Source organism: Halichoerus grypus, chromosome 7 (genome assembly GCF_964656455.1).
Source record: "Halichoerus grypus chromosome 7, mHalGry1.hap1.1, whole genome shotgun sequence".
Taxonomy (NCBI): domain Eukaryota; kingdom Metazoa; phylum Chordata; class Mammalia; order Carnivora; family Phocidae; genus Halichoerus; species Halichoerus grypus.
The window spans coordinates 26,748,036-26,763,030 of NC_135718.1; the positions used below are offsets into that span (position 1 = coordinate 26,748,036).

Sequence of the window (14,995 nt, forward strand, 5' to 3'; positions counted from 1 at the left end):
AGCAGTTGTCCTCTCTTTGACAGCAGAGGTATTCTGTGACTGAGATGGTAGCAGGAACCAAGCTTCTAAGAGCAATTACTAAGGGATTTGTTGATAGTACTTTAAATAGAGTGATGGCTTCTGCTTTTGTGCCATATGAGGGGTTTGTTTAATTATATAGAAGATATGTAGGTGAAAATTTAGTGAATTATTATTTTAGAGTGGGTGATAGGCATTTCTTTTTTTAATTTTAGGCAGAGAGTCATTTTGATTTTTAAAAATAAGAAATGAGAACTTCGAAATGGATAAAACTGCCAATTAGAAAAACTCTGAGTTCAGCTCAATTTGATGCTGTTTGGCTTATTAAAATATGAGCCTTCATTGGGGTAGATTTTCCTTAGTAATTGAGTTCTATTTGCCTTGAACAATTATTTCTGAGCAGGTTTTTCTATGGTATGGACTGAGTTGGAGATGCAGATAGCGTTATGTGTTTGTTTTCCTTGAGTCTGGCCTGATTTCCCCTTCTCCCAAAGTGCCTGCACTCAGCTCTGCATTATATAAAAGTACAGATGGGGCATTAGCGTGGCATGGGATTGAACTTGATGTTTCAGAATGAGACTCTTGAGTCCTGTTTTTAAAAGCACAAAATGAGGGCGCCTGGGTGGCTCAGTCGGTTAAGCGTCTGCTTTCCGCTCAGGTCATGATCCCAGAGTCCTGGGATCGAGTCCCACATCGGGCTCCCTGCTCAGCGGGAGTCTGCTTCTCCCTCTTCCTCTGCCGCTCCACCCCCCACTTGTGCTCTCTCACTCTCAAATAAATAAATAAAATCTTAAAAAAAAAAGGAAAAAAAAGGCACAAAATGAGACATTCTATTCACACAATCTCCTTTCTTTCGCACCCAACTCCCAAGACGGAGGGCCCGGGTAGTCATGAGTTGAGAGTTCAGGTATAAGTTCCAAACCAAAAAAACATACTCTGCTCTCCCTTTTTTGCCAGTGTATCAGTATAACCCTTCTCTGAGTCTTTTGCTGGTACAGCGTGCCAGCTCTGGTGTGAGCCTGTGTTCCAGTGTTTCTAAAAGCTCTTCAGCTCACTCAGTGAGGCAGCAGGCAGCCTTTTCCCTAACAGACAGGCTTCTCAGTATTCCCACCAGTGGCTCTGTCCTCAGCCAGATGGATAGGACTCTATTAGTCTATCAGTTGTTCCCTTTGACATATTTATTCTCTTTTGTGAGGCCAGCTGTGAGATTTCCATCCTCTTATTTAAACTGCTTTTGTAAATGGCTTTCATTTTCTTTTTTCCATGAGTACTGTGTTTTGATGCCACTGCTCTCTGTGAGGTGCTTCAGGATGCTACCTTTTTCCTGTTGGACCAGTTCAGATCAGTTTACTCTATCATTTTTATGCAAAAGAATTCAACATCTTGAGTTTTGTATAGTGAAAGAAAGGGTGACTTTCCTACCACAGCGAGCTCTGGTTAGTCTAAAAGCTTTTAAAAAAAAAAAAGGACACATTTTCCCTGTCAACCACGTGCAGTATTCACGAATCCCCAGCAGCTTGGGAAGGTCAGGCTGAAATCCTTCTACAGCAGTAGCAGCCACAGGCCAATAATAAAAATCCATTCTGGCGCGTGAGGCAATCTGGAAAAGGATGATTAGCAAGCACGTGTCCTCACCCTCCTCCAACTTCTCTCAAAGTTAAATGAAGTGATGAAAGTGCCTCTCAAAAAGAGTCCACAAGCCAGAGATGAGGCGATTTCTGTGGGGAGGGAGAGTATACAGCCCTATTCAAGAATGGGGAAAGGATAGCAGCTCTCAGAGATTTACTTAGGGAATAAATAATTACATGCCTGCTGTTTACAAGGTGTGGTGCTGGGTAGTGGGGATAGTGGTGAATAATCTTAAGTGTAGTTCTTGATCTCACAGGGTTTTTGTACACTTAACTATCTCTCATAGCAATCCTTTTCACTTAGGGAGTGGGGAAAGGGTGATACTATTCTGGGACCCTTTTCAAAACTGCCCTCAAAATAGTTGTTGCTTCTCTTCCCTAACTGACTTTGAAGGGCGCTAAATGACAGCATTACAGTGCACTTGGTTTTATTCTCAGCACTATCAGATTAGAAGTATTTGACTGCCTTGTTAATCTCCAACATGTGTTGGAGCACTTCTCTCCCTTCACTTATGAGCATCAATGCTAATATCACTTAATGTTAAGTGTATTCACAACTTCCCAAAGAGCTTTGGGATCCAGTAGGGCCCTGCAGTTGTTAGCAGCAAACTAAGTAGAAAGAAAAAATCAGGAACTCAATCCCCAAGTGGATTCTAAAGTACTCCTAAAATAAAACCGAAAGACCATGGATAGGTGTTAACTGGAATTTATAGCACTTTGCAAAATAGCAGACAAGAGAGGGCTCTTGCTAGGTCTGCGTGCCCAGCCAGCCATTTTGTTCTGGCAAGAGATTTGTGAATTTTTGAGTTCTGACAACACCCAGATACATTCCAGCCTCTGTCTGAGGCATTTCAAGGTGATATTTGTAAATTCATGATTACTTATTAAATGAAGTCCATTCTCTCACACACTGGAACTGTTTTTCAGATTTCCAGGAGATCCATAACATTTTTCTGTTACTTTCATTGGCTTCATGGAGGGCAAAGCCTTTTGATCAGTCAGTACCCTCAGTGTGACTGAATGGTTGTACGTTATCTAGTATAATAAACTGCATGCATTTTTATATTTTGTACACAGATGTCACATTTGTCCAAGGTTGATTGTGGAGCTTGTTCATTTTTACTCCTTTTTGTGTCTGTGGTAAAATATACATAAAATTTACCATTTTAACCATTTTCAAATGTAAAGTTAAGTGGCATTAAGTATATTCACATCGTTGTGTAACCATCACTACTATACATCTCCAGAACTTTTTCATTATTCCATACTGAAAGCCTATGCCCATTAAACAATAACTGCCCAATCCCCCCCCCCCAACTTGAAGGTAACCACTGTTGTACTTTCTGTCTCTCTATATATGTCCTTTTTTTTTTTTTCTTAAATAGGGTCCATCTTGGGGCGCCTGGCTGGCTCAGTAGGAGGAGCGTGTGACTCTTGATCTTGGGGTTATAGGTTCGAGTCCCACACTGACAAATAAATGAATAAAATCTTGAAAAGAAAATACATTTTCACTATAGTAAAATATTTAACGAAATAAATTATTTTAGATGTTACGCAAAATGAAAAAAATATTTTTAAAAAGGGGAGCTTGGGTGGCTCAGTCAGTGAAGCATCTAACTTCAGCTCAGGTCATGATTCAAGGTCCTGGGATCAAGCCCTGCACGGTGCTCCGTGCTCAGCAGGGAGTCTGCTTGTCCCTCTACCCTTCCCTACCTCCTGTGTGTGCACGCGCACATTCTCTTTCTCAAATAAAAAAATGACATACTGATTTACTTCAGCTCTAATTTCCTAATAGGTAAGAGAGGGCTTCATGGTAGAACTTTTACAGAAGATTTTCTAGAGCCCTGAATATCTAGAGTACATAGTCGCAATTTAGGATTCAAGTCAAAGCCTTCTCTGAGCACCTGATTGCTTAAGCTTTTAGTCACATTCATGACAAATTTTGTGACTTTGAAATATCCCATTGGAAAACAAATAAATGATTGGCCCACCCTTGCTTTTTTTTTTTTTTAAGATTTTATTTATTTATTTGAGAGAGAGAGTGCACAAGGAGCAGGGGGAGAGGGAGAAGCAGACTCCCTGCTGAGCAGGGAGCCTGAGGAGGGGCTCTATCCCCAGACCCTCAGATCATGACCTCAGCTGAAGGCAGACACTTAAGGGACTGAGCCACTGAGGCACCCCCCACTCTTGCTTTCTTTAGCCTTCATTCAGCTATTAGTATTTTCATTTAGTGCCTGCTCTGTGCTTCAGATTGTGCTAGGCATTTGAGGAATACAGAAGTATGATAAATGGCCTTTGTTCTCAAAAGGTGGAATAAATTCAAGAGATGGCTTAAGACAGTTTATTGATAGCTGACCACTACTAGCAGTAGGATCTGTGAGCTCCTGTTAGAGGAAGATCTCTGTAGGTTGTGGTGGTCAGGAAAGGCCATATGGAAGACAGAAGAATTGGGTGGACCTTCAAAGAGCAGGGATCGGGATTGGATAAATGAAGAGGCATAGATTGTAAAATGTACTCAAAGCCAGGACCTGAAAAAAGACAGAAAGAGGGGAGGAGTCCCAGAGTTTCTATAAACCTTGTCCTTGCGTCACAGGGTACCCAGAGGCTGACTGACTTAGAAATACAATTCAGGGGCGCCTGGGTGGCTCAGTCAGTTAAGCATCTGCCTTCGCTCAGGTCATGATCTCAGGGTCCTGCTCCCTGCTCGGCGGGGAGCCTGCTTTTCCCTCTCCCTCTGCCTGCCCCCCCCCCCCCGTTTCTGTGCTTGCGCACTCTCTCTCTCTGTCTCTCTCTGTCAAATAAATAAATAAAATCTTTGGGGGGAAAAAAAGGAATACAATTCAGTCATTTAAATTGTCATCACACCTTCCATAATCCCTGATGTACTGATTCTCATCTCTGTTCTAATTGTACTGCCTTTGAATCAATTCGTGAGTGTTCATCAAAGGCCTAGGATGAACCAGCCACAGTGCTAGGCAGTGATGAGACCTAATGGGCAACCAAGCTTTTTTTAAAAATGCTGGTAAAAAAACACATAGCAAAATTTACCACCTTAACCATTCATTTTTCAGTGTACAGTACAGTAGTGTTGACGTGTGCATGTTGTTGTGGTTGATCTCTAGAACTTTTTCATCTTGCAAAACTAAAGCCCTTTTGTTGAACAACTTACCTTTCCCCCTTCCTCCTCACCCCGGCAACCACTATTATACATCCTTTTTCTGGGAGTGGACAAACCTCTTTTGAAGCTGATGTACCTTTCAGCCAAGTGGCCCAGGAGCCTACTAAAAATTTCTCTACATATAGACTTAGGAATTTTCCAGGAGGATCAGCAAGGTGGTCTGCTGGCATCCCTATATATCACAGGACCATAGGACAGTGTAACCAGATTCTTAAGTTTTCTACTTTAGGAATTTTATGGAGGTTTACCCCCCATTATCTCTTTAAATCTCAACTCTCACTAGGGCTTTGGATTTTGGATTCAGAGGAGGCATGTATAATGTTGTATATTACAAGAGGTACCTTCAAAAGTATTATGACAAAGCAAAGAATCTAACTTATTTGTAGGAGTAGATTAAAGTAAATTAGGGAAACAAAAAATGCTTCATATCTGAATGAGTGAAGGTTACATTGGAAGCTACTATATCTGTCTATTAGTAATCTTTTTAAACCTTTTGATTTTCTCCTGATCCTAAGATAAGAGCCACTACAAATAAATGCTAGGCATTTAGAAATCCTAATGAAATCTAGCTTTATTTTCCCACAGAGGAGTGAGACAGTAATAAGAGGAAAGCCTTAATCCGTGGGGCAAACATTGTTAGGGGCTCTGGGTGGCACCCATTACTTGAGAACATCTAGGAGGAAGCATAGAAAGATCTCGGGGGAGATAATCCTAAGAGCCTCAGGGCTTATGAGGAAATGGAGCTTGATATTTCAGCTTTAGAGTTGGTGGCCCTTGGTGTGCTAGTGTATGTTTAACAACTGCTGACAGAGGTGAGTGTTGGGAAGGGGGCTGATTTGTAGTGTTGGGTGTGAATGCTCCCACTATGGCTACCAGTGTGAAGCCAAGTGGCTCTCACAATGCTTGAAAATTTAACTGTCAGCTGTCACAGGCCAAGCGTGTATGAGTCAGCTCCAGCACGTCACTGGTTGTTGAGGTTGACTGGGAGAAGGGGACTGTAAAGCTATGAGGCAGAGCTTTCTGAGCAGAGGTGAGTGTACCTTACTTTCCCCCTGGGAGCCACTGATAGAAAGTTCTCCCCAGGGCAGTTGAGACCTCTGAGTAGCCCACTCTGAGAGCCCCTGTGATGTTTTTTCATCTTAGAGCAGGGCCTTAACCACCATGCAAAGCAGTCTTGACAGAGACACATGCTGGAGATCTGAGATTTAGGATTCCTATGATAGCCATGACTCAGTTTCTTGTACGTGGCATTGTGTTTTTCTACAACAGCCTGTAGTCTTGCACTGCCTCTCTATAACCCTGAGTGATGGTTGCTGTGCGAACTCCTACTGAGTGCAAGCATGGGACACAGCATTGGCTGTGTGACCCTACCTTCTCTGTTGCCTTCGTTTAGACTCCAGCTTTCTTTCAGTTGACCTGTTTGGCAGAAAAAAGTTTGGTATGAGTTGTTCATTAAGTGGGTTCACTAAAGCAGGAAAGACAGAGGCAGAGGCAGAGGGATTTTCTTACAAGCTGTTTAACCTTGGAAATCAACTTTATGTTATATAGGACATCATGAGAAGGTCCACATAAGAGCGTAGGCTGATGATGTGCTGCTAGGATGGACCAGGAGGTGGGCTGCACTGCCTGAGAAAGGAGAGATGATATCTTAGATTTTAAGAGGACATTAATAGATGAAAGGAACAACTAATAGTTACTGATCTAGGCACTTTGACATAGGTTATTTACTTAAGCGATATATCAACTGTTTGAGGTAGGTGCAGTTATTTTTTTTTTTAAAGGTTTTATTTATTTATTTTGACAGAGAGAGAGACAGCGAGAGAGGGAACACAAGCAGGGGGAGTGGGAGAGGGAGAAGCAGGCTTCCCGCCGAGCAGGGAGCCTGATGTGGGGCTCGATCCCAGGACCCTGAGATCATGACCTGAGCCGAAGGCAGACGCTTAACCGACTGAGCCACCCAGGCGCCCCACAGTTATCATTTTATAGATGAGGATGCTAAAGAGGCTAAGTAGTTTGCCCATGGTCCTACAGCTGCTAGTGCAAAGCCATAACATGATCGTAGGTCTGTCTGACACTGAAGTCTGAGCTTCTTCCACTTCATCAGGCTGAGGCATGTGTGACAATCTGAGCTTGCCAGGTATTCTAAAGGAAGAGGGAGGCCAGGGATAGGAAGGTGGAAGGAGAAGCGGGAATGGTACAGATAACAGGGCTTATTCCTGGGGGATGGGGAAAAGGTCCTGGTTTGGGAAGAGACCATTCAGTTGAGGAAGTTAAGTACTGAACAGGGGCTTGGGGAGTTTGCCTGCCAGTTAGGCAGAAATGTCTAAGTAGAGGCTCCTGGCACATTATGATAACTTTATAAATGAGGAAAGAGTCTCTTTATTCCATCAAGCATGTCTGCAAAGTTACTATGAGAAATAGTTTTTCCACACACCAAAGGAACATGGTGAGTTTAAAAAAAAAAAAAAAAAGATTTTATTTTAATAGATAATGTATTTATATCGGTCAAACTCTAAAAGGTGGCACACTGAATTTTAATTGTTTTTAAAGTAGTAGTTCCATTTTGCTGAAACAACAGCAACAAAACAAAGACTCTCAAAATCAATGTCCCACAGCCACGCTAGATGAATGCAGAGGTCACTGGTGAAGAGCTCAGCTTAATATTCATCTCTGCCACTGACAGCATTTTCTCTAATTAATTATGAATTTTGAACTGTGCATCACATGAACTTCTGGTCTTCCTCCGTCAGGCTTCATTGCCAGTGAAGCGTCATCGGCAGTGCATGGAGGAATAGTGTTGCAGCTTATAGGAATTCCAGTAGTTGTCAGCTTTCCCAGAGGTTACAGGAGACAGCAGCCCTTGCTTTCATGGTTTAATCTAAGAAGGATCCTTTGTTCCAATTATTAGATGAGAGTGTATAAGTAGGACTTCCCTCTTCAGTTTGTTTTTTAGCCACCTCCTTCCTTCCAAATAGATCTTTGGGAACTTTTGTTTTATTTCCACTGCAACCGCTTCCTCGGGAGGTAGTTCAAAACTCTATAAGGTGTGCTAGAAAGAGGATGGTTTGCCACTCTGCTAACATCAGAGGCCAAAAATGTTGCCATGCAAACTTTTATCTGTTATAGGCTGTGCTAATTGGAAATGTTTTTGCTAAATACCATAACAGCACTTTGACCTTTCACGGTGATACTGTGCAAAGGAAGTTGCAGTCTTAAAGATCACCCACTCAGCTAGAGGGAAACTGTGGGTAGCCCCCAACTGGGATTTCTGTTAAAAAATTCTGTCTTTTAATGAAGGGGGGGAAATCGGAGGGGGAGAAGAACCATGAGAGACGATGGACTCTGAAAAACAAACTGAGGGTTCTAGAGGGGAGGGGGTTGGGAGGATGGGTTAGCCTGGTGATGGGAGGATGGGAGGGCACGTTCTGCATGGAGCACTGGGTATTATGCACAAACAATGAATCATGGAACACTATATCTAAAACTAATGATGTAATGTATGGGGATTAACATAACAATAAAAAAATTTAAAAAAAAATTCTGTCTTTTAGGGAGGGATAGATAAGTGAGGCCTGGCAGGGAGGCAGAGACCCATGTCACATTGCTGGTGAGCTAGGATTAGAGACAGTGTTTTCTCTCTCCCTCCCTGAGATGTGATGTTTCCAAACAAAGAAACCTCAGGTGGGGAGGACAGAGACACCTGCCTCTTAGTTTGAGCTGGGAGAAGTGTCCTGCCTACAATAAGCCACAGAGAAGGAGAAGGCCTGATGTGATATTTGTGTCATGATTCCCCCACCCCCATTATCTTGGCTGCCTCTTAGTGTGATTGCGTGCCTTGCTTGTGGAGGGTAAGGGCCTGGACACGTTGGATCTGTAATTAGTGCAAAGAAAAGCTTCACAAGGGCTACCTAGGGCATCAGCCAAATAAAGTCAGAGAGGTGGGGCAACTGCCCAGGGAAATTAAAGAAAGTCACTGTCACCACTCCTTTAACCAGCTGATGGCCTCTCACTAATCACCCACTGTGAGGTTCATTATCTGATCCACGTTACTGAAGGGCAGAGCCAGTCTGTCAGATCAATAAATCTCAGGGCAGTGGAAAGCCCTTTAGTAGCAGGCTTTAAAGACATGAATGGACTGGGAGAATTGGCCAACTTACATTGGTTCTGAAATTGAGTTTAGTCCTGAAGTATACAAGATGAAAATAGAGAGAAAAAAAGGGGAGGGGGGATGTCTACATATCATATGCAGGATGGCTGTATAGAGGAAACAGTTACCTTTTAAAAGGCATCATCTTTTTTTTTTTTTTTTTTTAATCCGTAGAGATTTGTGTCCACCTTTTGGATCCTAGATTCCAAACAATTATATTGGATGACTGTGCCCTGGAGAGAGATTCAGGTTATCTTGGATAGAAAGTCACTGTAAGCACACCAGTGGAGGGAGGGGTGCTCACTGAGTAGAGTCTGATTTTGTTACCAGGTTGTTATTTGTTCTAGTTCCTGGGCTTTTGGCTTGTTTTCATTGTTTCAGCCACTTTGGGCTAAAGTGTTTTGAAAAAGAACCAATTCTTACCTCTTAAGGAAGCTCTCAGAACCTCCTTGGTCTAAGAATTCTCTACTTCTGAGTGTCTTTGGTTAGTGCAGTAAGACAGGGAATGTATGCCCTCGCCTCAAGTTCCCCAGATTCATTTTTTTTCAGTGCAAAAGTACAGAAGTATCTGCTGTGTGCCAAGCCAGGGGCTATAAAAATGTAAAATTCATGCATGCCCATGAAGACTTCACAGTGTAAGAATCAGCATCACTGCTTTCTTGCTTAGACCTTTGCCTATGTGTTCTCCTGTAGACCTCAGCTGAGGTATGTGACATGCTTGCAGCAGCCCGACCTGACCCTTTAGAAACCTAAGATAAAACCTTCCTGGGGCGCCTGGGTGGCTCAGTTGGTTAAGCAAGCACCTGCCTTTGGCCGGGGTCATGATCCCAGGGTCCTGGGATCGAGCCCTGCGTCGGGCTCAGCAGGGAGCCTGCTTCTCCCTCTCCCTCTGCAGCTCCCTCTGCTTGTGCTCTCTCTCTCTTTCTGACAAATAAATAAATAAATAAAATCCTTAAAAATAAATTTAAAAAATCTTAAAAAAAAAAGAAACTTAGATAATTGATTTTCTTATTTTCTTTTTATAAAAGATTTTATTTATTTGACAGAGACACAGCAAGAGAGGGAACACAAACAGGGGGAGTGGGGAGAGGGAGAAGCAGGCTTCCCGCTGAGCAGGGAGCCCAACGTGGGGCTCAATTCCAGGACTCTGGGATCATGACCTGAGCCGAAGGCAGACGCTTAACAACTGAGCCACCCAGGCGCCCCGGATTTTATTTTCTAATATAAAAATTTAATGTTATAAATTTCCCCTGTGTTAGCAACACCCCATAGATTTTGGTATGCTGTGTTTTCATTTTCATTCATTTCACAGTACTTTCTCATTTCTTTAGTGATATTTAGAACTGTGTTGTTTCATTTCCATTTTGGGGGATTTTTCAGATAAATTTCTGTTATTAATTTCTTATTTTTTCCCTGGTAGATAGAAAATATGATTGATTGATTTCATTCCTTTTAAATTTACTGAGATTTATTTTATGGTCTAGTATATGATTTATCTTGGTGAATGTTCTGTGTGCATTTTTTTTTTTAATATTTATTTATTTGACAGAGAGAGAGACAGCGAGAGAGGGAACACAAGCAGGGGGAGTGGGAGAGGGAGAAGCAGGCTTCCCGCAGAGCGGGGAGCCCGATGCGGGGCTCGATCTCAGGACCCTGGGGTCATGCCCTGAGCCGAAGGCAGACGCCTAACGACTGAGCCACCCAGCCACTCCTTCTGTGTGCATTTTAAAAGAATATGTTCCCTCCTTAAAAAAGAATATGTACTCTCCTATTGAATAGAGTTTTCTATAAATGCCTTTAGGTCAGTTTGGTTAGTAATGTTGTTTAAATTTCTCTCTTCACTGATTTTCTGTCTTAATTGTTTTATCAGTTATGAGTATCAAAACTTACAACTATAATAGTAGACTTTTTTATTTCTTCCTTCAGTTCTGTCAGTTTTGCTTCATCCAGAATTTTGAAGCTCTCTTATTAGGTACACATATATATATAATCATCTTTGTAATGAACGGACCCTTTTATCATTGTGGAAATTTCACTCTTCACTTCTGATAGTATTTCTTGTTTTTTTTTAAAGATTTTATTTATTTATTTGACAGAGACATAGCGAGAGAGGGAACACAAGCAGGGGGAGTGGGAGAGGGAGAAGCAGGCTTCCTGACTTTCAGGGAGCCCGATGCGCTCTATCCCAGGACCCTGGGACCATGACCTGAGCCGAAGGCAGGCGCTTAACGACTGAGCCTCCCAGGCACACCGTATTCCATGTTTTGAAGTCTCCTTTGTCAGATATTACTATAGCAATTCTATTTTCTTTAGTGTCTTCAGAAGGATATCTTTCTCCATCTTTTCACTTTCGATCTGTATCTTTATATTTTAGGTGAATTTCCTTTAGAAGATCCTTTGGATCTTAATTTTATGTCCAATCTGACAGTCTCTGTCTTTTGATTGAAGTGTTACATTTAATTTATCAATATGGCTGAGTTAAAATCTGCCATCTTGCCTTTTTTTTTTTCCTTTTTCTCCCACCTGTTCTTTATTCATTTTTTTCTTTTCTGCCTTCTTTTGGATTAAGTGCATGTCTTTTAGTATATTTTATGTCCACTACTGACTTTTTAGCTGTACCTCTTCACTTATTTTTAGTGGTTGCTCTTTAACTTACCACAGTGTATCTTCAAAATAATGTTATATGACTTCATGTAACATGTAATAACCTTGCAATCATTTATTTCTATTTGCTCCGTCCTGTCCTTTGTACTAGTGTTGTCATACATTTTTCTTCTAGGTTTTATAAATTTTCTTCCAGGTTTTATAAATACATTGCTATTATTACTATTATTTCTTAAACAGGAGACAACCAAATTTAATAGTGTACATAGGTACATGAGGGAGTGCACACAGACATGGGAATGCCCACATTGCTCTTATTTTTTGCTTTAAAGAGTCAATTACCTTTTTCCTCATTTTAAAATTTATGTAAAAGTACTTTATATTTATCCATGTATTTACCATTCCAGTGTCCATTCCTATTTATAGATCCAGATAATGTAATTTTCCTTCTGCCAGAAGGACTTCTTTTAACATCTCTTGTAGTGTAGGACTTTTGGCAACATATTCTCTCAGATTGTTTGAAAAGATCTGTATTTCGCCCTCATTTCTGAAAGATGTGTTTGCTGGATATAGAGTTCTAGCTTAACAGTAAATTTTGGGGGGCACAGATAGTATTTTGTTGTTTTCTGTTTATATAGTTTATGACAAGAAATGTGAATTCTGCTCTTTTTTTCCTCTCTATATAATATATTCTTTCCCCTCTGGCTGCTTTTGATACTCTCTAACACTAATTCTCAGCAGTTTTATTATGTTGTGCTTTATATCTTCCATTTTGTTCCTTATTACGTTTATGGATTTTTTAAATACTTGAACAAATTTATAATAGCTCTTTTTATTTTAGAGGGGGGAAGAGGGAGATGAAGAGAATTTCTTTTTTTTAAAGATTTTATTTATTTTATTTTATTTTTTTTAAGATTTTATTTATTTATTTGACAGAGAGACACAGCGAGAGAGGGAACACAAGCAGGGGGAGTGGGAGAGGGAGAAGCAGGCTTCCCGCGGAGCAGGGAGCCAGATGTGGGGCTCGATCCCAGGACCCTGGGATCACGACCTGAGCTGAAGGCAGATGCTTAACAACTGAGCCACCCAGGCGCCCCTAAAGATTTTATTTATTTTAGAGAGAGAGAGTGTGTGCACAAGTGCACAAGGGAGCAGGGGGAGGGGCAGAGGGGAAGGAGAGGAACAAGCGGACTCTGTGCTAAGCACTGAGCCTGACCTGGGACTTAATCTCAGGACCTGATCATGACCTGAGCTGAAATCAAGAGTCAGATGACCCACCCACTGAGCGATCCAGGCACCCCAGAGAGAGAGAATCTTAAGTAGGCTCCACGCTCAGCACATAGCCCAACACGGGGCTCAGTCTCACGACTGTGAGATCATGACCTGAGCCAAAATCAAGAGTCGGACTGAGCCACCCAGGCTACCCTATAAAAGCTCTTTAAATGTCCTTGCTTTTAATTCCAGTATCTCATTTCTGGGTCTCTTTCTTTTGACTAATGCTTCTTTTGGTTATGAGTCACATTTTCCTGTTTTTTACATGTCTGGTAATTTTTTATTGGATACTAGGCATTGTGAATGTTATGTAGTTGAGTGCTAGATTTTGTTGTCTTTATTAAATAGTGTTGGACTTTGTTCAGGAAGGCAGGTAAGTTCTTTCTGGAATAGCATGGTCCGTTTGAAACTTCCTTTTTTGTTGTTGTTGTGATCTTTTTTTCCCCCAGTTTTATTGAGATATGATTGACATACACCACTTAAAAGTTTAAGGTGTACAGCACAATGACATGACTTATGTATATTATGAAATGTTTACCACAGTAAGTTTAATCAACATCCAGCTCATATAGATACCAAAGACAGGGCAAAAATGTTTTTTTCCTTGTGATGAGAACTCTTAGGATTCATTCTTAACAACTTTCAAACAGGCGATACAGCAGTGTCAACTATAGTCAACATATTGTACATTACATGATCAGTACTTATTTATTTTATAACTGGAAGTTTGTTCCTTTTGACCAAATTCATCCATGAAACTTCTTTTTAATCTTTGTGTGGGTAGGTTTAGAGTAGCCTTTACTCTAGGGCTAGTTTAGTTCCACTTCTAAGGTGGGACCATTCTGGGGTCTTTTAGGAATGCCGTAGGTATACCATGGGTACTTTTCATTCTGGATGGTCAAAATTCAAACACCTCTCAGTTCCGTGTGAGCTTACAGATTCTCTTTTTTGGTCTGATCTGGTTGAGTTTTACCTATACATGCAATCCTTATTATCAGTGACAGATGCAGTGGGAACAGTATGCAAATTTCTGAAACTCTTTTCTTTGCCTCACCACCTCCTCTGGTAATCTGCCTCACAAGTTCTAGCCACCTCTGTCTCCCCAAACTCCAGGGTGTCCTTAGCCCTGCAAGACCTTCATGCTCTTCTTATGTTTTCTTTCTCTCAGGATACCTGCCCTGCACTCCCTATTATCCAGTGTCTGAAGAGGGTTATGTCTTTCACAGTTCTCAATTACTCCATCGTGACTGAAAGTGGAAGTCGTGAACTACTTTAAAATACTACAGTATACCTGGAGTTACTCAGCTGAATTTTTTAAATTTCACTCACTTTTCAGAGAACCTTCCCTTGTATTAACTACTCACATACATTGTCCCATTTTACTTCATTCTCTTTTTTCCTCTTTCAGTCAGTAGAAGGGAGTCTTGAATAGATAATGGAAACTATATATATAGTGAGCATTTTAATATTCTTTTTAAGATAATCCACTAAAAGATGTCACTTCCCTTTCCCCATTTTCCCCTTCTGTTCTTGGGCCCAGGTCCCAGCCTTACATTGATCATTTACGCAGGCTCACCCTCAAATCTCAAAACAACAAGGAGAACTGAAACATGAAGCTCCTGCCTAGCTGACATTTTGTCCTTTTAACTGTGTACTTGATCACTGTGTCCCTTTTAGGCCATGTCTAAATGGACAGGCTTTGCCCTGTTCAAGAGAAGGTTAAGCAGACAGTATCTGAAGGAGTAAACAGTCTTCTCTGGGTACTAGTTAGCCTTGGAGCTCCTGAACCTAATTGTTTCTTCTCCTCATCTTCTGAGATGCAAATGTGTTTAGGTAGAATGTGTAAAGTGCTAAAAATAGCTCAGCAAGACTTTGAACCTGGCTATTCAAAGAACACTGGGTGTATCTGCTTAGATTGTTTTGGACAGTTATCTATAATGAGTACCCTGCACAGTTGAGCTGAATTTGTGCAGTTGAAATTCATTGCTAAATTGAACACACCTCAAAAGGACATTTTAGAATGGGTCAAACCTGATTTGAGAAATTGAAGCTATAGATTATGTGTTTGAGAAGTAAAGTAATATTCTTTCCCACCTTTTTAACCTTTTGCTCATCTTTTGTGCAGGGCTTATTTTTTTCAGTATCAGG

At 41.2% G+C, this 14,995-nt stretch overlaps 1 protein-coding gene across 4 annotated transcripts in view; it reads left to right on the forward strand.

Moving 5' to 3' along the window:
- ARMH3 (armadillo like helical domain containing 3) overlaps positions 1–14,995 on the forward strand; it is a 178,824-nt gene that overhangs the window by 149,257 nt on the left and 14,572 nt on the right. The window lies entirely within an intron of this gene.